This window comes from Vipera ursinii (genome assembly GCF_947247035.1).
Source record: "Vipera ursinii genome assembly, chromosome: 2".
Classification (NCBI taxonomy): domain Eukaryota; kingdom Metazoa; phylum Chordata; class Lepidosauria; order Squamata; family Viperidae; genus Vipera; species Vipera ursinii.
This window is the reverse complement of record NC_139513.1, coordinates 249561274-249585591: the sequence shown is the minus strand read 5'-3', so window position 1 is coordinate 249585591 and position 24318 is coordinate 249561274. Positions and strand designations below refer to the sequence as shown.

At 37.5% G+C, this 24318-nt stretch overlaps 1 long non-coding RNA gene across 1 annotated transcript; it reads right to left on the bottom strand.

Moving 5' to 3' along the window:
• Positions 1–7451: 7451 nt before the first annotated feature.
• Positions 7452–21144, bottom strand: LOC310635538. Its single transcript, XR_014491447.1, has 3 exons — positions 21131–21144; positions 18498–18591; positions 7452–7692 (listed from the first exon to the last, which is right to left on the bottom strand). It is a non-coding gene; the product is annotated as an uncharacterized lncRNA (long non-coding RNA).
• Positions 21145–24318: the final 3174 nt, after the last annotated feature.

The following is a 24318-nucleotide window of genomic DNA, read 5'->3' as shown; positions in this document are numbered from 1 at the left end:
CTTCCTTCTTCCTTCCTTTCTTCCGTCCTTCCAATTGTATGTGAGAGTGGAAATTACTTTGGGAAAAATTTGCTCTGATTGGAATGCCATTTTTTAAAATAAATATATAATCTAAGCCAAACATACAACAGAGTTATTGATGACATTGGCACTCAGGTAGAAACAGCAATAACCTGAGTTCAATAACCATAGCTGCTTTGCAATGACATAGTCACTTTCTTTCTTTCTTTCTTTTTATTTTTGTCTTTATAAATCTTTTGTTGTTGAATTTTAGATTGTCAAACATTATGTCTTGAGAAGATAGTTTGAACTTTAGGTAAAGGTAAAGGTTGCCCCGCACATGCCTGCTAGTTGTTTCCAACTCTAGGGGCCGGTGCTCATCTCCGTTTCAAAGCCGAAGAGCCAGCGCTTGTCTGAGGATGTCTCTGTGTTCATGTGGCCGGCATGACTAGATGCCAAAGGTGCACGGAATGCTGTTACCTTCCCACCGTAGAGGTCCTTATTTTTCTACTTGCATTTTTACGTTCTTTCAAACTGCTAGGTTGGCAGAAGCTGGGACAAGTAACAGGCACTCACTCTGCTACACGGCACTCGGGATTCAACCCACCAAACTGCCGATCTTCTGATCGCCAAGCTCAGCGTCCTAACCCACTGAGCCACCGCATCCCTAGTTTGAACTTTAGTGAACATTTAATCCAATGCAAACAGTTCCCTCATATTCTTCAATCGAAAAATGTTGAAAGATGTTGAAAAAAGAAATGAAAAAAAGTGATGTAGTTAAATGGAGTTTTCCTGACAAATTGCACATGCAAAGCATTTCAAAAAGAAAAGTGCATATTTATCTCAGTTCAACCAAAATGTCCAATTAAAAGCTGGGCTCTAACTCTGTGACATATGTAAAACTCCTAACGAATAATACATTCTCAATTTTCTGTAATTTTGGAAGTCTGCACAGTTTATGGGGGTTATGCTCAGGAATTAAATATGTACATTGGATCTCCCATATTTCTAGGTGGTTTTTGAATTAGGACCAGACTCTTCTCCTCCCCTCCCCCAAAAATAAAAATGAAAGAAAAGATGCTGTATAAAACTGCCATATAACTATATTTTAATTTTAGATCTGTTTTCCTACTCTTCCTAAAGAACTCACACTGGGTAAGAAATCAAAGTAGCCAGGCAAGAAATGAAAGACGGAATGTCAGATATGATTCCTTGCAACTTTCTGATAAAAAGAGGCTTGTAAACCACACATTAATTCAGAACTATTAATATCTTTTGCTAGGTATTGGATAAAAAAAATACATGTTGCTGAATCCACATTTTCTACAAACTCTGTTAGGATTATTTTTTGACAATGTAATTAGTCAAAGTTTTCCTAAATCTGACAGTAGAATAATTACTTGCAGGTTCTGTGTTTGTGCGCCTGTGAAGTGCTAGCCATCTTTTACTTTGCAATTATTTTCTTTCCTAATAAATAACATTTAGGTTGGTATGCCCATATCCTTAAAATAAACATCTTTCTATCAGACTTGCAGCTAATCTGGTTTTCTGAAAATAACAGGTAAATTGCCCTGGAACATTATGCAAGTCTCAGGTGGTAGAAGCTATCTGAATATCCTGCAGCTATTTATTGGATCTAAATGGGAAAAAATGGCAACATATTAAAATTAAATCTAGATAGCTGTTTCCATAGCTGCAAATGAAGAGTAGAAAAATTGGTCCTGATAATTCAAGATTTCACTTTCAGTCTTTCTGTACCTGCATTAGGAGTGAATTGGGCTATTTTGTGCCAGGGAAATGCATTTACAGAACTTATTTTGAAATATTATAATGCTATGAAAAATAATGAATATGCCTCAATGTATGCAATTTGCTACTCTGAAGGTTTGATGCAACTGTCAGATATGGGCTCTGGGTTTTGTTTAAATATGAAAAACAGTAGGTTCATAGCAGAAAATAGGGAAAGCAGATTTTGTTATTAGTCACTTTTTCTCTTAGGCATGATACATTGCCAATTGCACAGTGTCATGATCTGAAGTAATCAATAAGATTACACAGTCACTCTCTCTCAGCCCAGCCCATTTCCATGGTTGTTGTTGTGTGGAAAATAGGAGGAGGAAGGTATGTTGACCATCTTGATTTTCTTGTAAAAAGAAGAAAGGCAGGATACAAATTAAATAAATAAAATTGTTATTCTTAAATGGCATCCAGGTTAAATTAAATACATGAGCAAAGTGCCAATGCAATTCTATTTGTCAAGTGATATTCATTATTTTGTGAACAATTATATTTTTTAAATTTTATTTATTTATATTGATTTATAAACCTGCCATGTCTATCACTCAGGGTTACAGTATTCCGTTTTTAAAAAAAAAATGTTTGTCTTTAGACACTCTGAAGAGAAATGTTTAAAAATATATTCATAAGATCCTTGTAATTTATACTGCTGAAAACTAGAGCAGTATATTGAAAGGGAAATTTCAACTTAATCCCTGTAGATGTATTAATACTGCTAGTTTTCCTTAGAATCATAGTGTTAGAAGGGAGCCTAAAGGTTATCTGTTTGGTGCAGGATTCAACAAAACTTCTGAGTGAAGACTTGTAGAAAAAGAGAAGTCATCACTTCATGTGACAGTTTGTTACATTGACTGATGGTTTATACAGTCAGGAAATTCCTCCTGATGTCTAATCTAAACTTTCTTCACTATACTTTTAAGAATTCTTAGTTTTCTTCCTGCCATCTGGGGCAATAAAGAATGTCCATTCTTTTGTAATGGCATGTAATCAATCAATCAACCCAACCCAAACAATCAATTTCCCTTTTCCTATGGGCCAGTTCTTCAGCTATTTGAAGTTTATTCTCATATCTCACCTAAGTCATCTTGTTTTGTAAACTGTACTACTGTCTTTTTGAACTCCAAACAGGATCTAACCAGCACAACACAATAATTAATTTCTGGGACCTGAACTCTAAGCTTCTAATACCTTACCCAACATAGCATGCTATTGCTGCTACTACCTTTCTAATTTTTATTCTTTCTTTTGCCAAAATCCTGTCACAGCCTTTTTTTTCTTTATACAATTCTTCAATAATTTCTGCTAGATTGCCCTAGTTGCATAGCTTATGGTTGAATTATAGTTGGATTTAATGTAGAATCATTAGGTTATTTCACTATCTAGGGGCAAATTGCATTTTGAAGCAATATATTTACTAGCCATTTCAAGGAAGTCAAATCTTCTTGAATTTTTGAATGTAGAGAGACATTTTTACTAATCTGTGCTGGAAACCTTTCTGGTTTCAAGGACATCTTTTAGCACCTGAGCTATTTTTAAATCTCTTATTCTTCTTAATCTCTTTTTGTTTCTCAATTTTGCAAGAAAGTAATGCTGTTAGTATTAATGTTTCACCAACTCAACAATCAATACAGAGCTCAGCCCAGGAGAGGTTACTGTCATCATCTTTTCTTTTGTCCATTCTTTTGAAGTATCTGATATAATACTGTCAGCTCATATGTAATTTGTGATTGATAAGAACACTCAGATATCTTTCATATGTGCTGTTTCCAAGCCAGGAGTTATGTTGGCTATTAAATTCCATCCTATTTATTTAATCCCACTTTTAAGCTTATCTAGATCTGTTTTGAATATTTATTATTCCAAAATATCAGCCTCTCCTTACAGGTTTTTATCATCTGCAAACTTGAAAAGTGTCCCCTCAGATCCCTTTTTAAGTCATTTATAAAAATGTTAAACAGCAAAGGGCCTGGGGCAGAATACTATAGCACACTACACAATATTTTCCCCCAAACTGAAGAGGATCCAATAATGAATACAGTTTGAGATGTCATCATTCCACAGACTGTGTATAAATCTAAGAGTGATATCTTCCAGCCAACACTAATCCATTTTATTAAGGAGACTATCATGATAATCTTTGTGAAAGATTTTGATGAAATCTAAGTATTCTATCTACTCTATAGTGTTCCTCTGATCTACTAATCTAGTAATTCTACCCAGAAAAAATATAAGTAGGAGAAAAATTGCTAATATCAATTAGCAGATAACTATTTCCCACAACATTGGCAAAAAGACTATCAAAGCAAAAACATCCAATGTTTACTATTAGATATTTTTTCATATCCATTTCTATTTCTTGTTTTGAACTAGCATCAGAGAGGATATGGAAATTGTGAATTACTGATTAAGCACAGTGAGAGACTGAATGTAGATGAATTACATGAAGCTAGAGACAGATGTAGGAATCTTGTTAATCAATTGATAGCCCATTGTAAGACTGGAAGAACTTCTAGTTTTCTCTCTCAACGATTAAATGTACAATTCTTGAATATAGTCCTACACCTAAGAGGTCAAAGCTAAAGGTTGATTAGCATTGTCTTTTTTTACATTCACAGTATAGCAATACATTCTACATCATGGGTGTTAAACTCTCTGAGTCATGTGATGTGTCGTGATGTATTGCGAGTTTTTTTCATTGCCGGAGCTGGGGTGGGCATGGCCTCCGTATGATGTAACCAGCCTGTGGGATGTCAGTTTGATACCCCTGTTCTAACTCTTCAAAAGAGTTTGGAAAGTAGTAGAATTGTGCAAAATTTCAGTTTGGAGCTTTGATACAGAGCCATATTGTGCTAATTAAATTTAGATTTCAAATTGAATTACTAAGTTGAATTGACTCATTGAATTGAAAAAAGATATCTTTTTGAATTTAAAAAAATAAATTAAATTTATTTCATCAAATTTTAAATCATGCTGAGTAGTGAAATTTGTTTGGTTCAATATTTCTGTTCGGATTAGAATCAATCTGCTTGTCCCTAAAAACTACTGTTTTTGGAACACTGAAACCAAACTTACCTGGCAAACTTTTACCACCCACATGACCTTGTCTAGAAACCTATTTTGTACCCACAGGTCAAAGCCCTAATTTTCACATGTATGTCCTTGATGTCTGGGATCAAGTTATATTTTTTTTCAATTTACATGTCTCAATACTATTAAAAAAAAGGTGAAATTGCAGCAAAAACTTTTGTTGGTCAGTATCCTATTAGAAACCATATATGATTACCTTGTCAACCATTTAATGTCACTCACTAATATCGTTAGCATGCTAGCATTTGTTATTTATTTAATAACTCTTAAACAAGAAATTCACATTTCTATCATTTTTATTGATTACATATGTGTAAAATAATGCTTAAAATACTAGGTGGAAATTGATTTTTTTGTTATAAAGGTTCAATTTTTCCTGTTTGATAGTGTTAGCATTTAGGTTTGTCATGTCTTATGATTTTATATGTTAGTTGAAATAGTATGAATTTCATAAAAGGTTCATTCTGTGTTATAGTGAGCCTGTTCACATTCACTCAAGAATTTTATGTATCCTTGGATCAACTTTTCTTATGATTTCCAAGGCACTCTGATTGTTATTCTTGCTTCAGGGGTGAGAAAGCTTATTTTCAACATATTTTATGATTCAAAATATTACAAAATCTTTCTTGCCTTCTAATATTGGCAAATAGTGTACAATTTTTAATATCTTCTCTGAGGGATGGCATTTCTTGAAGGTCAACTTCTGCAGCCCTCTGGCAGACAAAAGATATTATTTGTCAAAGTGAGATGACAGAAGTAAGGCTAGGTCTCAAAGTTTATCAGAGGTACGTGGTGATGTTCATGAAATGTGTACAGTGAAATGACACCATAACAGAAACATTTACACTCTTTCTTACCAACTGATAAGGGATACAGGGAGATCATCTGCAATGTGCAATTAACATGGAGCTTACAGAAGATATACTTTTATTATTTGATGACTGAGGGAGGCAAACCATGTTGAGATGGTAAGAGAATCATTTCTAGTTCATTTGTTCCAGAATTCTAATGGCATAGTATACTTATGTACGGTGTTATTTTGAAAAAGAGAGAAAAAAAAACAATTTATGATTATAAAGTACTAAATTACAAAGAATAGTTGGGGTAGTTCAGGTCATTGAGGAGAAATGATACTATAATGTTATTGTTCTCAGCGTTTGCCATATTCTAAAATTTTGCCATTTTTTAAAATTCAGAAAATGACTGAATAAAATAAATCAACCTGAACTCATTCACCTATAAGAAATGCACTTAAACCGAGTTCTGATTGTTGCTATGTGTTACAGAGTGCAAATAACAGAGGGGGAAAATGATATTTACGATGCAACTGGGAATTGGCAGTCTTATCCATGCCAGTTTATTTGCTTCTTTGATGTGATCTGCAGCACTGATCGAGGAAGCTTGGCGGAAATGAGGGTCTTTTTTATATGTTGCTGATATGATTCTGACCTTCCAAGGATACTTCAGTTCCTTACATTTTTAATGTTAAAATATTAATTCTCTATAAATAAGCAAAAAAGCAATATATTTGAGAAAGTTAGCAATCTTGCAGACAAGGACTGTTATCACCCCGATCCTTCTTTTTGTTAAACTAGATATGCTTAATTCCTACAATTGTTCTTCATATGTTTTAGTGTCCAGTCCCCTAATGATCTTTGTTGATTTTCTTGAACTTTTCCAGAGACTCAACATCTTTTTTTTATATATTGTGGTGACCAAAACTGGATGCAGTGTGGTCTTACTAAGGCATTATAAAGCAGCATTAATACTTTATGTGATTTTGATTTTATCCTTTTGTTAATGCAGCGTATGACTGCTTTGGTTTTTTTGGGAGCTGCAGTGCACTGCTTATCTCTATATTTGGAAAGCAAATATAAATTTTATTTCCATTATTTATTTCTTAGCAAAAATAGAGATGTGGAAGCACTTCACATAAAGGGTTCAAGGGTTGTACAGTCTTTAGTCTTTCCAGGGAGGAAGATATATACAGCCAAATATGTTACAAAGACAATGTTTTGAGTTTTCAGTTTTATATCTAGAGATATTTTTTAAAAGTACAAGTATTTGTCCGAGGATATAGAAAAACCATGATGATCTCTCTCAGCATTATTTTTAAATTATTATTTTTAGTTTTTAGCTATTGAAGAAATTCTTACTTTGATCATAGTAGTACTTTTTTCCCCCTAACATGCCTGTTCTTCATGGTATGCAAATAGCAGTTCCCCCCTCCCCCCCAGATCTAAACCTCATAAAGATGAAACGTTTCCACCAGAGCCGTCTTGCTTGATAGAAGTGACATATATAGCTTTTAGAAAATTAAACTAAAACCTTGAGAGAGTGGTTAAAGCATTACATCAGTCTTGAACCTAATGTTCATTGTGATCAATACAGGTCTAGGGATAAGTCACTTTTGAAGGCAAGTTAATTATTTACAGCTTTATTCACATGCCTGTTGAATAGGCTGCACACTGGAAAAATCTCGCATCTGAAAAGTAATAACAATGAATCCAGGATAATTTGATTCCTTTTTTTTAAAGGCCTAACAAATGCTGCTTGTGAGGCACTGTTTGAACACTTTATTGCCAGATGTCTTTGCCCATTACTTTGTCAGTGTAAAACAATAGTATTGACAAGAAATCCAGGTGCATAAAGGGAACAGGAGCTACTGAGCATTAGAGGATCTGAGTGACAGCCAAGAGCTTTCAAGGCACACCCTTCCAGAATTGAGAGACTCATCAATTGGCAAATTGGCATGTGCCAGATGAAGGGGATTTAGTCAGAGTGCCAGCTTTCCTACAGGTGTACCTGCTGTGAAAAAGAACACCAACAATTAATATCAAAGTGACTGTGCAAATAGGCAGGCAAAGACTCTAATACTCCCCAGTCTCATTCTGAATGATTCTGCCATATCTTTCTGGAGGAGGGATGGCAAAAGTCAGTTTATTGATTAATCATAACCAATTATAGAAACAAGATGGGCAGACTTCTCAATAAGAAATCAGAGAAGGGAATCCCAGGAAAGTTTAAATTCACAAAGAATAAAAAACCTTCAATGCATTTTTCTCATCTTAAAACATACAGTATAGAGTGGCAGAGAGAGTAACTATTCTATTTTGCTGTAAAAAATCTATCTCCAGCCTATGAAATGTTCAGACCACTGCTGATAAAGATATTGGCTACTATCACGTGAAACACAGCATGTAGTAAATAATGAGAACGATGCTTGAGAGGGGGTGTGGGGACGCATGTGACCAAATTCAGCATTAAGCATTGTGTGCATAATGGTAGCAATTTGCAAGAAATAGATGGCACCCCCAATCATTTTGCAGCGTTAAGGAAGAACACTCTATTCATATAAATTGTGGAAGAAACAAAGGAGTAACATTCATACTGGAGGGGGCTCAGTTGAATTACCCTCTGCTCTAACAGAAGGACCCCAATGGAATCCTGAGGACTATAAATTAGAATTTAACTATACATCACAGAGACTGCACTGCTACTGCAGATATATTCTTCTTCCTCTCAATGCATTTTATAAAATATGACCAAAGAAATCCATGATATTAGTCTGTGCAGTAATTTCACCATATTTTTTTCTGATATTTTATATCTAGTAAAGGAGAAAATCATGAATAAGAAAATGTTTGTTTCACTAAAAATTATCACAATATGGGAAGCTATCTTATTTCAGACACAACCATTGATCATTCCTGCTGAGTATCTTCTACAGTGTGAAAGTTGAAAGGGATGCTTTGTTCTGATAAAATTTTGAAGGAAGCAACCTCTTGAAATTGCTTCCCAAAGAATGTGATTCTCTCTTGTTCTTTTTCTTCTTCTTTAGGTTTATTTTTTTAAAGTGATTTACAGAATAAAATAAATAACTAAGCAAGTAAAAGAGGACAGAGTGGATGGAAAATAAACTGTTAGTAAATAAACGGAATGTTTATATGTCATAAAATTTAAAATTCGTTGTTTCATTGATAAATTTTGCCATTGATTTTAAGGAGAAGTGAAGTGATGACGTTGTTTCACCTTGCTCTGCTGTGGTATGGTTTGCAGTGTACCTTGAAAGTATTGCAAGCTGGGCAACTTCAGTGAATATTGAATAGCCTAGTTTAGAGAACAGCTCCTCCAGACAGTTCATGAAAGCTTTGGTGAGTGCTGCAGAGAAAGTTATCACCTGTCTGGTCCAGATACTTTAAAAAAAACCTTTTGCATCCCTTTCTAGGCTGGATTGTTTCCTCTGTATATTCTGGGCAGTTCCAAAACTGTAGCCTTTTGAACAGCGTGGGGAAGAAAGCTGAGAAGAGTCTTCTTTTATAGCAGTGACCCATAATTTCTCAAAACCACCCAATGAATCAAATCAGGTTGTCTTTTCAGTGAAGCAAATCATGTTACCCTATAGTTTTAAATTACTTTACCAAATATTACCTAAGTTATTTTGGTTAGGTCTATTACTTATTTTGTCTATTGTACCTATCCAGAGTTTCCAACAGAAGTTTGAATTGGAGAGCTTTGGAATGAAAAGTATATGCTCAATATAATCATGTATGCTCAGTCATATAGACATATACACTATGTGCAGATAAATACACAATGAATGTGTGTGTGTGTGTGTGTGTACTTGAAGATACTTGTATAAACTTGTACCTTATATGGGGAAATTAACATTAAAATTAAAGACCGTATGATTAATTAACACACAGCTTTGTTTCTGAGGAATGGAAACATTAGCTGAATGGTATTAAACATGGATCAGGAGCTGGTATGGCTTATATTTTTAAAAAGGAAGAAGAGATGAGAGAACAAAGAGATCTGTAGCAGCCAGAGTGATAGTTTTCAAAATGACAGTGAAGCCAGCACACAGGGCAATTACAGGATTCAAAACAGAATACTAAGAACTTAATAGTTAAAGCTATATTTAGCATGAGGCAGAAACGAAGGAAAACAAAATGGTTTATCTGATCCAGGAAGATAAAAAAAAAGCTTCACAGAGGTTTCTGGCTGTTTAACTGAGCTAAATCCCACTAACAGAATAATAGATGATCATATTATGGGAGACAAGTAATTACTGATAGGCAAAACATCAGTAGTGTATTGTCAATGATATATTGGATCTAGGTAGCATAAGGATTCAGACATCTCTCCCAAAGTGAATGCGATATTGGACTTTCTTGCATTCATGAGCTTTAAAGACAGACGTCACAACATACATTCCCCCCACCCACCATCACACTTTTTTAAAAAAAACAAACTGATTTTATGTGGACCCATGGAAAGATACATTCTTGCAACATATCTATGGAGAGGAATAAAGGGATGGTCCCTCAACCCGCTCAATGTGCAATTATGCTTTAGTTGATTTGCTAGACTTTTGTTGCTACAAGAGTCCATTCTTCAGTATCATCTGGGAGGCCCTTTTGTACCACAGTTGCCATATCTCTGAAACAGCCTTCTCTCAGTCACTATGAATCCAAAAGATGTCAGGCTCATTAAATCAATACTAAAGATAATAGAGCTACCACACCTGACTGTGTGAAGTCAGCTAGAGGGTTTTAGCAGTCTTTGTGTTCTCTGTTTGTGCAAATGACAGTTACAGTAAATATTATTGACATGTTGGGTTTGTTGAAGGATTTTAAATAAAAGGTCTTTCTTGAGGTTGTTTTTTTTAAATCTGAGAATTAAATTGTTTGACTGAATGACTGTCAAGCAAACTTGGCATCTATACAAGAGTATCCTAACTAGCTCTGTGCCTAATAATTTCCTTCTGCAGGTCATTCCATGTTGTGCCTTTTCTATATAATACCTAATAAGAAGTGTCAGTCTTCAAATGCTCACCTCATCCTGGATTTATGTCAGAAGCAAAGAAGCTGTGACATTAGGCTCCCCTATGACTATACTGTGCCCACTAATTATAAAGCTAAAATCACCAACAGGCTTTGAACAGGATAGCTACCTGTTGGTTCCTACTGTTTTTTTTTCTTTTTGATGATCAGTTCACAGGCAGATTATATAAAGCCCTTAGCAACTTAAACAAAAATGAAAGGAAAAGGATTTGTGGTTTTAGGACCTATTTTTCTTAATAAGTTTTGTTGAAGTTTAAAATTACAAAACTAAGGAGAATATAAACAAGAAAAGAGAATGGAATAAAGAAGATGGGGAAAGGAGAATATATATTTAAATGTATATAAATATACATTTATAGATACACACAGATAAACATAAAGAATATATAATCCTGATAGCACTGTATGAGAATTCAGTTAAAATATGATCTTATTGAATTGCTCCTTCAAATTGAATTTTTGAATTGAATTGAATCAGTTTGATGCGTCAGTGCAAATCAGACATCTTCTAATCAATGTGATGAGCGGATGCATGCTTGTGACCTCATAAATTCCCTATTTCCCAAATGAAATCAGTTCAATTAAAGATTTTAAGGAGAAGGAAGGATTTTGCATTTCTTGTACAGGAACTTAAGAAATGTGATGTCAAGTTTAGATTGGAGATTCCAGTTGGACTGGTGGTGATGCACGAAGGTAAAAGACATCGTTTGGTTACTGTGGCACAGGCACGTGATTTTTATAGCAATGTGTTAAAAGCAACCCCCCTATCACTTCTGGAAGCTGCAAAGGGACATGGCGAGGGAAAGCCTCAAGATGTTGCAGATAGACAGACAGAGGAGAACGGTGCTGGAGGGGATCAAGTTACAGCCTTATCGGTTGCTGTTGGAGAGCAGAGGATGACGCGTGCCGCCCTAAGACGAGCGAGACGAGAGCAAGAGCAAGACAAGCAGAAAGTTATGGAACCTCCAAAGCGTACTTATAGTGAAGCTGTGGGAAGGGCGCGGTCCAAAGAAGATATAGGGGTCATTTCAGACGTGCTCCAAAAGCTTTGGAGCGTCAAGATTGGTGACTAAATCTCTAATTTAGAATGTCAATGGATTAAATTCATCATAGAGGAGAAAGAAAGTTTTTCAATATTTAAAACAATTTAAGACTGATGCTATTTGTTTGCAAGAAACATATATTAGGGTTATGGACTAAAAGTATTTATTGAATTTAAGATTGGGTACGCAAGCTCCTAATCAATAACAAGTTGATTTTTCTTAACTTACTACATATAAAGGTTACTTAATTGGATTATAATTTTTTTAATTTTTTTATTTTATTTTCATTGGAGATTGGAATGGTGTCCTAGACGTATAAATGGATGATCTGGAACTGTGAGACATTTGGTGTGATATATGCAAGAACTATTTTTGATCATAGTTCAGTTTGGTTGAAGATTAATAAGGTTAATAGAGATAGGCGCTTTTGGCGCGTAATTGAGAATTTGTTTAGAATTTAGAGAAATGTGGGAGAATGTAAATAGTAGATGATTTTTTTTTTTTGAAATTAATATGAATAAGGATTGGGATTAAGAAATTTTATTTAGTATTTGAGTAAAGTTCCTTTTCTGTTTTCTTTCTTTTTTTTCTTATCTGTAATAGTAATATTGTTTGTAATCATTCTACATGAGCTAGAGGGTGATAGCATTAATAGTTTATTGTGATAGCATATGGATGCTTATGTTTGTTTTTCCTTTTTATACCCTGTATTTAGCTCTGGGAAGTCGGGGGGAGGAGGGAATGGGGGAGAGGGATAGGGAGGGTTAGATAGGGGTGGGGGAGGGGGGGTTAAAGTTAAAATGTACTGTAAAACTTTTTAAATAAAAAAAAAAGATTCAAAACAAATTTTTGTACTGAAACAGCTTAACTTGCTAAATCAACTCACCAAAGATAATTCACAATCCATGATAGTTTGCTTGTCATTTGAAGACAAAATTTTAAAAAGTAGCTGTTTATATATATATATATATATATATATATATATATATATATATATATATATATATATATACACACTTCTCCCAGAAGAACGAAGCTGAAGCCACCAGCCTGAGGATGACGGATGAGATTTGTCGAAACGTTGCTCTTATACCTTCAATTCTATGTGGGGAAAAACCCGAATGACCAAAGATATATATATTGGCTTAAAGAAATGGGGATTTTTGCTTTTTTTACACTGATCCTAAGAGCATTAAATTAGTAATTGGAATAGCTATTTTCTAATTAAGGAGCTTAGTCATAATCACAGAATAATATGGGAAAAGCAACTATAAGCAAAGTCACTGATGAGTATTCAGAGGTACCACGCATTCTGCAGAATCCAAGCTTTGGAAACCAGTGAAATTAATCTTTGAGGGCTTACCTTGAATCACATAATTAGAACCTTTGGACCCAGGTGGCTAATTATAAAAAAGCTTTCATTAGGGCTTGGGGTCCATAGAAAGAAATTTTTTCAGACCTTGCCTGGATCATATAATCAAAGTCATTTTGTTCATTCATTCAAGATGTACAGATGTGGTATGATTTAAGCATAGAGTAAGCAAAACTTTTTTTATTGAAAAGTTTTACAATACATTTTTAAATACAAAAAACTCCCTCCTCCCCCTCCCCTCTCCCCAACCCTCCCCTCCCCCCTCCCCGACTTCCCAGAGCTGAATACAGGGTATAGTAATACAAACATAAGGGACGCGGTGGCTCAGTGGGTTAGGACGCTGAGCTTGTCGATCGGAAGGTCGGCAGTTTGGCGGGTCGAATCCCGAGTGCCGCGTAACAGAGTGAGCGCCTGTTACTCGTCCCAGCTTCTGCCAACCTAGCAGTTCGAAAGCACGTAAAAATGCAAGTAGAAAAATAGGGACCACTACGGTGGGAAGGTAACAGCGTTCCGTGCGCCTTTGGCGTCTAGTCATGCCGGCCACATGACCATGGAGACGTCCTCGGACAAGCGCTGGCTCTTCGGCTATGAAACGGAGATGAGCACCGGCCCCTAGAGTTGGAAACGACTAGCACATATGTGCGGGGGAACCTTTACCTTTACCTTAATACAAACATAAGCTAAAATATGCTAACAACAAAAATAAGACATTAAATTCTATCGCACTTTAACTCTCCATAGTCATAATTATATTACTAACAAATAACTAATAATACATCATATAAAACCACTACTTATTCAAATGCTAAATGAAACTTTTTAGTCCCATAATTATTCTGAATATATTCAATCCATCTTCTTCATTCCACAATATATCTCTGTTAGTAAGCAAAACTTTTAACGTGTCTTTACACAAGATGCAAAACCATTTTTTGTTTGACTATAATTTGTTGAATATACTGTAATAGATTGGGTTCTTAGAAAAAACTATCTTGAGGTTTACACAACTCATCTAAACCCAAACAAATCTCATGACAGCTTAGCATGCTGTCCTGTCAGCTTCAAGTCCCTTAATTAACCCTGGTCAATAAGGCAATGCATTTATAATCAGCTGTAATGGCACAAATATCACTTAGATTCTTCTTAGTCACCAGAGTCACCTGGACAATTTCAGAAAGGCCAGTTGAAATTCAAAATCCCAAGGCTATACCTGCATGTGTCCATGTACTTGTCTTCCTCTGACACGAGAATATGGCAAAGTTAATTTGCTACATTATAGTATGCTGTTAACAACAGAAAGTGTTGCTTTTGTTATGCTCACTTTTCTTTTAAACAATATTTTGATTACCATGGCAGAATTCTATAAAATGACTCCAGATTCTAGCCATGTAATGTGTCAAGTTATCTTGTAAAGCTAATATTCTTCATGCTTGTCAGAATCTAAATATCCTAAGGAGGCATTAGCACAGTACAGGGGTGTCAAACTCAATTTCATTGAGGGCCACATCAGCATTGTGGTTGTCCTTGGGGGGCTGGGTGGGTGTGGCCAGGGTGGGCATGGCCTACTGGGTGGGCATGGCTGGAGTGGGTGTGGCCTAATGGGTGGGCATGGCCAGCTCTACATCGTTTGTGTCAAGGGTGCCTGTGGGGGCCTGGGCAGGAGTGGGACAGATCTGAGGGTCTCTGGCAGAAGGAGATAGGACTGGGGCAAGTGCCAAGGCATGGTCCACTGGAGGAGCCTCACTGTTCCTCTCAGGCCATGGTGGTGGTGGTGGGGGCTGGATGGTGGCACGGAGGTCAAATGCCCAGCCCAGCCCTCAAGCACCCGCGGCACTAAGCCCAGCCCCACTTTCCCAAGGGGGGGGGTGCCCAGCTGCATTTACCTCCTCCTCAAGGCTGCTGCTGCTGTGCTTGCTCTCCTTAGCCAGGTTGCTCATGATGGGTACGAGGGCAAAGTCGAGAGGGAAGCCCACTCCCTCTCCATGTGAAGAGACCTGGCTTTGTATCCAAAGCTTCCTTAGCAATAGGATGGGAGACCCCCCAAGTTAGGCCAGGAGGAGGGGGCAAGGGGATGGTGAAAGGGCAACAGGGAAGGTCTAAGGCAGGACTTTCCTCAGACCCTCCCTCTCCTTCCTTCCTTCCTTCCTTCCAAGAGTGGTGGGAAAATATTTGAGATGAGGGAGGGAGAAAAACAGGCAAGAAACGCAGCTGGGGAAGTGTCATCCTTGGTGAGGAATGAAGAAATGCACCATCGCCTGAAAGTGGCCAGCACATGGTCCTCGCCTACTTCACATATCCGGCTTGGTGGGCTCTGGGGGAGGGGATGCCATGAGCAGCATGAGAGTCGATGTTACCTGTGCAATGCTGCCCAGCCCCCAGCCTGCCTGATTTTGGCAGGCAGTGGGGTGCTCTCCACACAGTGCCGAGAGGCTGAGCCAGGTGGCATGAATCTGAAGAGAAGCACAATGCTGCCCAGCCCCTAGCCTGCCCGAAGTAGGCAGGGCCATGTGCTGGCCACTTCCAGGTGATGGTGCATTTCTTCATTCCTCACAAAGGGTGATACCTCCCCAGTGTGTGCCCAGGGGGCAGTGCCGATGCGGCAGGGGCTGGTCCCTCGCTGTTTCCAGACGGCCTTGTGGAGCTAAGACTGAATGTATTTCAGCATAGATGGCCACCACGAAATTGTACATTGGCCCCTGGCTGGCCTGGGCTGGGGCCAAGGCAGTGGGGGCCGTTCCCTCACTGTTTCCAGGATGGGTTCACGGGTCACATGAAACCACTTTGCGGGCCGGATCCGGCCCCTGGGCCTTGTGTTTGACATGTCTGGTATAGTACGAGACATACAATGAACAGTCATTATAGAAAAAATAGAAAAATAAGGAGATGGGGGAAGATTGGATGATTTTTTCCCCCTTTTATAAACTATGTGTTAGCTTTCATACTAATAAAGGAGAATATTTGTAGCTCAGGTTTGAAATGAGAGATCCTTGGTGCTCTGTAGTGATGGTTCTTTTCTTGCAGATGTTTCATTACCCAAACTAGGTAACATCATCATTGCTGGCTATCATACTCCTCAGCCAGAAGTCTTCTAGACAACCAGCAGAAATAGAGACTATGCAAATTAAGTAAATAAAAGTAATATCAATTTTAAAAAGTAAAAATAACTGATTATAATAAGGGTAAAGGTGACTGGAATGGTATAAGCTCTCCTGCCTTGGGCACGGGGTTGGTTCAGAAGACCTCTGAAGTCCCTTCCACCCTAAGATTCAGTGTTTTATGTTCTACTTTTCTCTTTGTTTCCTGGAACTTCCACAGCCAAGGGTGGATCTGAGAGTGAAAAGGTAAAGGCATGGGTTTCTAGAGGAATGGCCAAAATGGAAAAAGAGAGAATGGTTGTCACGGAGTCATGATGCAAATGTGACAACTCACTTGCATTATACATTAGAATACAAGAACATAAGTCACAATTATGTGACAACAATTCTCTGTGTACATAACCTTACTTTGGTGTCATCAAAATTTGCTGAAGATGCTGTTGTGTAATGGCTTTTCTGTTTTGCCCACAGAGGAGAGAGATTTCTATTTATCAAATAAAACCTTTCAGTCTGTTTATTATAGCTCAGAGTTGTATTTGAAGTATATAGACATAAACAGTGAAAAGAACACTGCAATCTTTTGGGGTCTAGTCTATTTGTTTGATAAGTGCCTGTAGCTGCTTCAGTCCTTTGCTTTCTTAGGAGAAGGATTATGCACAAATCAAACAGAAGGTCACAGCCTTTCTATGAAAGAAGAAATGCTGCCTTAGGAGGCATCTCTGTTGAAACAATGCCCTAATCAAGGAACTATTATTTGTTACTTTCCAAAAATCAAAGTTTTAATCACCCCTTTACTCTTTATTCCAAGATAATTTTTCTTTAATGCTTAAGCTAGTATTTAGACCTTTTTCACTAAATATTGAATAAAACTTATCCAATGCTTTAAAACTTATCAATCCAAAAGTTTCTAATAGCTGAAAAGCAGTCAATGAGCAATTTCTGAAAGTGATTAGAAAAAGAAGTATGGAAATTCAGTGTCTTTAAACATGTTGAGTATGGGTTGAGCAAAATAGCTATTTCCTGGTCTTCTGGTCCTCTTAGGCTGCCAGAAATTGTTGTCTTGTGGTCTCCTCACAGGGAGCAACTAAATGGAGAAGTTATGAACAATAATTGGTCCTCTCCTTGTCCAGAGAGGAATTACAAAGAGCTGGTCTACCCATTGTCTCCTCATTCCACTACAGTCATTGGCTCTACTTTTAGTGGAGTCATCTTTAGTTTGCCATTTCTTCCCTAAAACTTCACTAATCAAGGAACTTCTAAGGAGAAAACCATACCCCACCAACTCTGGCAGGACAAGCTACTGCATATTAAGTAGGATCAGACACCACACTCATTAGCACTGGTGATGTTACACAGTCTGTTAATGAAATATCTAGAGACAAACAGATGTTTCATTGATAAACTAAGTAACATAATCAGAGAGCACCAAGGACTCCACAGTTCAGCCCTGAGTTACATATATTGTCTTCTATAGAAATACTCTTGTACTGGGTTTATTGCATGTTACTTGAAGGGCTAGCACACAATGAAAAAAAATCAAGAGTCTAGGTAAAGATCACTACAAATGCCTGGGCATTCTTCAGGCTGATAACAAAAGTACACTGGAGTTAAGAAGAAGGTTAATAGTGAATATATCAAAAGAATGAAGAAGTTCCTAAAGTCCAAACTCAGTGGCAAAAATACCATTAAGGTAATTAACACCTAAGAATAGGAAAGAGACATGACAATGATAAATATCACATGACTACTACATTAAAAAAAAACTAGCAGGCAAAGCAAATAATAGCAAAACCTGACAGTGGCTAAGAAAGTTTTAAGAACAAATGCATATAAAGCCAAAATTGAAAAGACACAAAATACTGACTCTGCAAAGAAATTGAAGAAACACCTAGTTAACTAGATAGCTACTGCAAGAAGATTACACAGACTGATTATGAAGAGGCCATGACAAAATAGCAACAATGGTGCATTGGATTATCTGGAAGAAATATCAGTTGCCTGCAAGGAAGTACTGGGGGAAATAGAAAAATAGTAGAAAATAAAGAAGCTAAGGTGCTCTGGGACTTTAGAATTAAAACAGACAAACAGACAATCTGCCACACAGCAGCCCAGAGTTAACAACTGTTGATAAAAAAGACAAATGATCTGGATAATGGGGACATTGCTGGAGACAACAGAAGAGAAAAAAATGTAAATATTGGCAAATAGAATGACTGTAGCAAAAGAAAATAAAGATAGTAGTAATAGTAATAGGTACCTTGTGTGCAATTCCAAAACATCTGGAGCACCACTTGAACAAAATCACCATCAGTCAATTGCAAAAGCCAGCTTTACGTGGAACAGCTTACATCCTGCAACAATACCTTTAATTTTATGAAACAATAACAGCTGTCCATACCAGGTCTTTGAGAAGAATTCAAGAGGTAAAGGAACATGCCAAATCTGGTCTAAACATCTCTCTGACTGTGTAACCAGCCATAATTTAATCAAATATACAGTACATACCACCAAATCCCATTCACAGCCAGGGGAATGGTCAGATAAGCAGCAGCTTAGCCCACCATAAAGAATATAGGTGTGGCAAATGTCTCCAAAGGGACCCTCTCTATTTTCTTAGGTTGTAAAGTCAACAAGGGAGAAATGTATATTTTGATTTGCAAGAATCTGTTAAAAGTTACAATAAATTGGAGTTATTTCACCTGGACATGCTTCCTTCTTTGGACTACCTTACAAAATTGACAATGGATGGGGTCAGAAAAATCCAGATATTGTACTCCAACCTTTTTTTAGTTACACTGATTCAAAACGTGTATAAAAAATGGATGGGCCTTCAGTTGCATGATTAAAGCTACCTATGGATTGTTTTGAGACAGACACGCACACATGCACATACACAGACACAAAAACACACACGCACATGAGATACAACTGCTCCATCCATCATCAGTTGCTCTAATTCTCATATCTTTTCTTTTAAAAATCTTTTTCTTAAATAAATTATTCATCATATCACTAAAAATGTCACATCTAATATCACATCATTTTTATTTTGTTTTAATGTATTAGAGCCATAATCATTTTTATATTTTTTTTCCTTGTAATTTTTATTCCTAGATCCCAAAGCCATTTTGAACTTAAGATGCTCAATATCTCTAAACATGTACATTTTCCAATGAATGAAAACTTCATGGATTTTCATTTTAGGAAATAATAGCCAAATATTAATATTTTTTTTAAAAAGTTTGCTAACGGGTTTCAATGTTTGTGCATTTCTGAATGAAAACAATATAACAACCATACAGATAATATATGTATTCCCCTTCCACACTACTTTTTTTATTCTTCAAAAATTATCAGAATTCTATAGGAAAAAGGAAATTAGAAGTTTAGCTAACTTATGAGAACTCTGTGTCTTGCAAAGTTCTGGCAACCTGATTATCTCCTACAATAAGGATTACTACAAACTACCCCAGAATTAATTTCAACATGTTTTATAGCCATTATTTCTTTTATTCCTGTGGAACTCTGATCCTAGTGGATTATAAACTGGCACATCAATCAAAATGCATACCTTAATGTTCATATTCCTTTGAATATGTCAGCAGCTTTGGTTTCGCATAAAACACTAATAGGGAAAAAATTCAAGCTCTGTTCATGAGGACTCAACGGATAAGAGTTCTAGCTATTTCTCTCACCCACATTGTGCCTGGGACACCTGCAAATAAAAAAAAAACTGTCTTCAGTATGCATAGGGCCTCTCCCTGCAGACAGTCATGGTGACCAAGCAACTGATAAGAACAGCCAGAGTAATCTGAGCAATCCTGTCAGGGATGGTGAATGCTGTTTTTGAATGTCTGAATAGGGCAGAAGTTTTTCAATTTTAGGTAAACAGATCATAGAACAAGACATCTGTTTTTCTGAGGACTGTTTTCATAAGCCAGTGATTTAGGCATTATAAATCTATGTCAAATCTGAGGTCCTTGTAGAATAATCTTCATCCTGGCAATTTATGAGGTTTTCCATATCATGAATCAGCATTAATGATAGCATCCATTATATATTTATGAATTCAGACCTTGCTATTAATGGTTTCTCATTCTTTGCAATGGCAGCTATGAATTTTCACAAGAAGTCATACCCTGATATCAAAAGGCTGGCAGCCTATCTGTAAGCCAGTTCAGGTATAGCACCTAGGTTGTGGGAGTGATGTATCATTGTTCATTGTTTAGCCTTAATATTTAGGTGATGCTACTTTCTCACTTCATATCATATAACTATAGTGTAAGCAGTGTAAAATGTACCAAGTATGAATTCTTACATCTAGTTGTTTTATGAACAGAACATATGAACAGAACATTCAGTAACAAGCCAAATCTGCAGCAGCCTAGGACTGACTGTTCTCTAACACTCAACTCTCTTTACTCTTCTTCTTTTTACTTACAATACTCTTTTGTGAACTACATATCTGACTTCTGTTACAAAAGTAAAAAACAGTATGGACTATGATACTGTCTAGGAACATTAATCATGGATATGAAATGACTTGGCATATAACAACAGAAGTTAGCTAAGCAAATACCTGCAGTATGGAAATTAGTGTAGGAAAAAGGAGTTCCAACAATCATGTTAAAGTACATTCCAGAGTATTCTATGATTGCTGAAATTTCAAGGTGAAAGTAATACTTTTGCTATTCCTTTTAAACCAAACATGGAATGTGCATCATTATATGCAACGGAGGTCTTTTATCTTTGAACATTTGTTCTACTTCTGAATCTAGCAATAAATCCTACTGAACTTTTACATGTTTGCTTTTTCTCTCTAAGCCTCTGGCAGTTAATGATCAATTAATTATTCAGATATTAAACATACAGCTAATTATTGATACTTACTGCACAAATCAAGCAACAGTTAGCCTAAGGAACCCTTTTTTGCTAGTGTCTTAGATAAATATTACTTTTAAAATTTAGAATTCATTGCTTTGATGAGCAAAGCTGAAGAGCTCTCATTCAGATGTGATATACGCAGTACAATGCAGTGAGACATGTGCAGAACTGTACCCTGGAGAAATAAAACAACCACTTCACAAATGCATGGCATAACATAGGAAAACAAACCCATCAGGACAAGATTCAGCAGTCCATCTGCATTTAAAAGACAAAGGCCACTCTTTTGAAGACACCAAAGTCCACATTCTGGATAGAGTGGACTGCTCTTTTGAAAGAGGTATCAAAGAGGCCATCTACTTTAAAACTGAACAGCCTTCTTTCAACAGAGGGGGAGGAATACGACACCACCTATCTCCTGTTTCCAACACATTCCTATCAGCAGTTCCAAAAAGATTCCACACCCATTTGCAGTATTTAGGTTACCCTGTGGGCAACAGATAAACTCTCAACTAGCCTCATTGACTTTCAGAAAAAGTGCTAAACACCAGATGGCTGTAAAGAGTATAAATCCTTCCATTCCCTTCAGTCAGAACTGAAGAAGCTTCTTGGATGAGAACTGACATGTCTTCAAGGAAAACAAAGAAAGCCCAGCTGCCTGTTGAAAAAGCACCTTTGGGACAATCATGACCTGGATGACTTCATTCAGAAGCAACCTGACTGCCTAGCATGGCACTCATGTGACATATTCATGGTTAGCTAAATCAAGAATGGCTTGATTGGTCGAGTACCTCATAGGATGCAGAGGAAACATAAGCCTGAGCATATGTCAGCAAGACTCATTAAAAAATCCTTCAGGCAATGTGTATGCAATACATTTTTTATTCCCTTTGTCTTTATTCATGTGCACAAAAAGTGATCACTTTCACAAAGATGTGCTGCCTTTTGGAACAGGTAATGAAAAAAACAAGTTGGTCAGGTTGGTTATTTAGAGGGAAGACAGCTCATGATGTGATCATGTTGTGCAAGATGTGCCACAGGCATCAGGTAGGGCACACAGGGTGATGGTGCATATCAAGAAGAATGCATGGGGGTTGCAGGGGTGTCTTAGAGGTGCTGTCAGTCATAGTGACATGTGAGGGCGGCATGGGATTGGGAAGAGGGCCTGGAGAGGGTGCTTAGGTGTGCTTGGGGCTGCACAAGTGGGGTCAGGCAGGTCAAATGGCACATAGGGGTGGCATGAGTTGGGTATCCTCCCTCCAGATACCCTACCTGACATACAGGTAGGTGGAGCAGTGGGCTAATGCCTCCTTAAGTAACACCAGCTGCCTGCAATTAGTGCAGGTTCGCATCCCACCAGGCTCAAGGTTGACTCAGCCTTTCATCCTTCCGAGGTAGGTAAAATGAGGACCCAGATTGTTGGGGGCAATTAAGCTGACTTTGTAATAATGCCGTTTGGGGTGTGTGTGTGAAAGCCCTAATAAGCAGGCATATACATAGAATGAAAGCTACTGCTAAGCTTGTAAGCCACCCTGAGTCTTCGGAGCAGGGCGGGATATAAATGGAATTAAAATAAAAAATAAATAAATACCTCTTGCACACACCCTGGCACCTTTCCTGACCCAGGCAGCATCTCTGGCACACACCAGCACACACTTTCCAAGCCATCTGACACCTCAAACTGGGTGCTCCCTTCCATACCTAGCAGCAGACAATGCCTACTGGCAGAATCACCCAACCACACCATGATAGTTTTATTCATCTACAAGATTGTTCTGCTTGGTTACCTCAGTGACCCAAATGCAGCAATGCAGTAAAACCCTTTTCATGATGCATTTATATATAGAAAAAGAATGAGCAACAATTTATTCATAACTCTCCTTCTATGCAGATGTTATTGCTGAAGATGTAAGTAGTCCAGATAACCTTCCTGCACCTCACTAACATTACAGAAATTATATCAGCTTCTTGCAGACTGTCCTGTGTTTGACCCATTTTTTCAATTAACTCCTGGAAGACAGATTGCATAAGTTGCTTTCTTAAGGGCACAGTGCTTCCTTACCAAGCACAAGCTGCAAACTAACAACCTCCCTTCTCTGACCTTAATAAGTTAGTAGGTTCCTTTTACCTTCCCTGACACTCATGTCTTGCTGCCAAACATCTTGACAAGGCATACAGCTTGTGTTACTCTATAGTTTTTGTTGTGTCGGTTTGGGAATCAGAGAGACTCAGACTTCCGGCATGCAATGACTTTATTAGGAGGAAACGTGGTCCAGAACTGAGGAACAAAGGTTACCTGCCTTAGTTTATACCTGACCAGGTGAATGCCTGGCCAATAGGTTTAAACTCAGATTTCCTGCCGGCTGGGCAGCCAATCCCTTTAAATCCGGCTTTCCCGCCGAACGCTGTTCCTGCACAGAGCTGTCCAGCTCCGCGCCTCCTTATTCAGCTGTCACACGTGTATGCTATGCCAGCATACACTACACCCCTTCTCCCATAAGTAAAGACAATACCCTTTTCCAATTTCCAAACTCCCCCCCCCCCAACAACTATATACACTTAATTCCCGCACAGGCTTTCCCTGCCACCCTCAAGTTCGCACATTCTCTGTTATACCAAATGTCTATGGAGATTCTCAGTCATTCAGGTCATGGTTGTCCCAATGGTGCTTTCTCAAGAGGCAACTGAATTTTCCTGCTTTTATTTGAAGAAGTGTGAATGGATTTCCAGAACAAAATTGCAGACTACAGGAACCATTTGCACTTCAATTTGAGATGTAGCCAACCCAGACTCATCCCCAACAGCCTGTCCCTGTGTTCAACAATGAAGGGATTCAGGGCAGAAAACATTCTGCAGAAAGCACAGCTCAACAACACAGTCCTTTCAGCAGTTCCAAGAAGGCTCCACACCCATTTGCACTACTCAAGTGACCTTGAAGACACAAACAAACTTCCAAGTGGCCTCAATGACTCTCTAAAAGAATACAAATGACCAGCTGTCTGCAAGGAATATAAATCCTTCCATTCCCCACCATCCAGTCAGAGCTGAAGAAGCTCCTTGGATGAGAAGCAAAATGTCTTCAAAGAAAAACGAGAAAGTCCAGTTGCCTCTTGAAAAAGCACCTTTGGGATGTTATACTGAAAGGCCATTATTTTTTGCCAGAAACTGGATGTAATTCCAGAAATTGGCAAAGA